Below are 2,500 nucleotides of genomic sequence, written 5' to 3' on the forward strand. Positions count from 1 at the left end.
ATATATATATATATATATATATATATATATATATATATATATATATATATATACATATATATATATATATATATGCGTGTGTGTGTGTGTGTGTGTGTGTGTGTGTGTGTGTGTGTGTGTGTGTGTGTGTGTGTGTGTGTGTGTGTGTGTGTGGTGTGTGTGTGTGAGTGTGTGAGTGTATGAGTCTATCTATCTAAATATATATCTATATGTCTATATGCATATATATATATATATATATATATATATATATATATATATATATATATATATATATATTTTATGTGTGTGTGTGTGTGTGTGTGTGTGTGTGTGTGTGTGTGTGTGTGTGTGTGTGTGTGTATGTGTGTGTGTGTGTGTGTGTGTGTGTTCGTGTATGAGTCTATTTATCTAAATATTTATCTATCTGTCTATATGCATTTATATATATATATATATATATATATATATATATATATATATATATATATATATATATATATATGTGTGTGTGTGTGTGTGTGTGTTTGTGTATGTGTGTGTGTGTGTGTGTGTCTGCGTGTGCGTGTGTGTGTTTATTTTTTTTCTGTATCCATATATTCATGGGTTTATGGTGGGAGTTGCAATACCATTCGGTCTACTGGTGCCACCCTTTGTTACATAGCGTAAGTGTCTGCCTGTGTTATGCAAAGGACAGGCGGACGTGCTTCTAGTGCAGCCTTGTGAAGAGCTTTCACAAACCAAAAAAAAAAAGAAGAAGTAAAAGGTTCGTTATCGATCATAACAGTAACTTGTTTGTGCGCCCTATGTGTCCTTAGCCTCTGTCTCCATTCCCGCTCATATCATATTAGTCAATTGCGTTTAGCACTCCTTCAGCTTTAGGTCTATTGTAATCTATGTTGCAATATTCCCTCTGCAATGTAACGTTATTCAAAGTCTATATCAATTAAGTGGTTTACAGATCTTTGATTATTTGTATATTATAAACATGAGTAAATACCTCAAGAAGGAGAATTGTCATTTTATCATATAAAATGTAGATGTAATTATTTCTGAACTCAGCCCCTTGTCAGCAGGGCCTACTGGGCTTTTCTCCTAAACTTCAGCCGATTGGTTAAGTTCCTCCCTCTGCTGCCCCCTCCCCCCACCCAGGTTGGACAGCCCGTGTTTGACTATTAACTTCCGTGTAGATACGTTTTTTTTCACATAGTTTTCTCTCAAAGATTAACGCGCACAGTGAACCAGCTTTACGCCTTTACACGTGATCCTTTTAGGTTAGTAAACAAACGTATACTCATTCGTGTAATTAGTGAGAATCTATTTTGAATGCATGTTTTCTCGTTCATTTAAGGTATACACTCTTTTACCATTACAGTATAATCTCAATGATTCATTCATCGCAAAGATTACAATACAGAAACCAGGATAGCAATTGGGAGATTTAGAAATACTCAAACCCCGGACAGGAACCTGATGTTGATTATCTCGTTGAATGCAAATGAGAAAAGTTCATCAAATTATCTGTAATCAGAATTAAATAAAAATTAATCGCATTCAGAGATGAAGTGATCTCATGTGCGCTTTTTTACCAGATATTTTATTAGAGATAACTTTAGGAAATGAACTATACTCAGAGCTCAAGGGTTCTCTCCTAACTAAAAAAATCAAGAAAATCCCCACAAAAGACCTGCTTTAATAATAACATAATACAGCTACCAACTTATCAAGATAATCTCGCAATTGATCTAAAGTCACTTTAATGTTCATATTAATTCACTTCTTATCCCCACCCACATAAGATCTGATCATATTCGACATTCACGGAAAATATTTATCGTATCGATGTCAAATCAATAGAATTTTCATTGCAACTAGTGAGTATTCCACGTGTCATTTTCACCCTTGCCACTTCCGTCAACAGGGAACACTTAAAACCCACTGTGACCGACGCGCAGTTTGAACCTTTCTTTCTTCCCTTTCGGGGTATCATTTGCAGATGTTATTTGGATAGAATGGCCTGTTTTAGCCTTTCACTTGTTTATGATCATCGAGATTTACGGAGCGAATGAACATCAAAATATAATATTAATGCTTAGATAAAAACGACGCTAATTAGATATCGTCATTAGTCGTAAGTTAAGATGAGTGTTTTGCTAGTATGCTCCCTTGCCTCAACCCTCCCCCCCAGCCTGTAGTACACACGGTTTCATTTTCATTTTCATTTCACCAGTTCTATTCGGTATTTACAGCGCACAGAACACATCGAAAAAATAAAATTTTCTCTAATTTCTACGTATTATTGTTTGTAACCTGATGTTATCTCATGTAAACATATAATATGAAAAAAAGTTCATGCAGTGTGAGGGAATTACCTGAACAGCGTCACTATCTGACACAGATCATTAGTTCATTCATTCTGACAAAATGCTAAAAAAAATAATAATAATAAAAAAAATAATAATAAAAAAAATAAAAAGTCGCACATCCAGTATTGCAACATTTTTCACCAGTCGAATGAACA

The 2,500-nt window shown here is 34.3% G+C and overlaps 1 protein-coding gene across 2 annotated transcripts in view; it reads right to left on the bottom strand.

Annotated features, from left to right (window-relative positions):
* LOC119571354 (carbonic anhydrase-related protein 10-like) overlaps nucleotides 1-2,500 on the bottom strand; it is a 42,347-nt gene that overhangs the window by 20,594 nt on the left and 19,253 nt on the right. The window lies entirely within an intron of this gene.

Source organism: Penaeus monodon, chromosome 4 (genome assembly GCF_015228065.2).
Source record: "Penaeus monodon isolate SGIC_2016 chromosome 4, NSTDA_Pmon_1, whole genome shotgun sequence".
Taxonomy (NCBI): Eukaryota; Metazoa; Arthropoda; class Malacostraca; order Decapoda; family Penaeidae; genus Penaeus; species Penaeus monodon.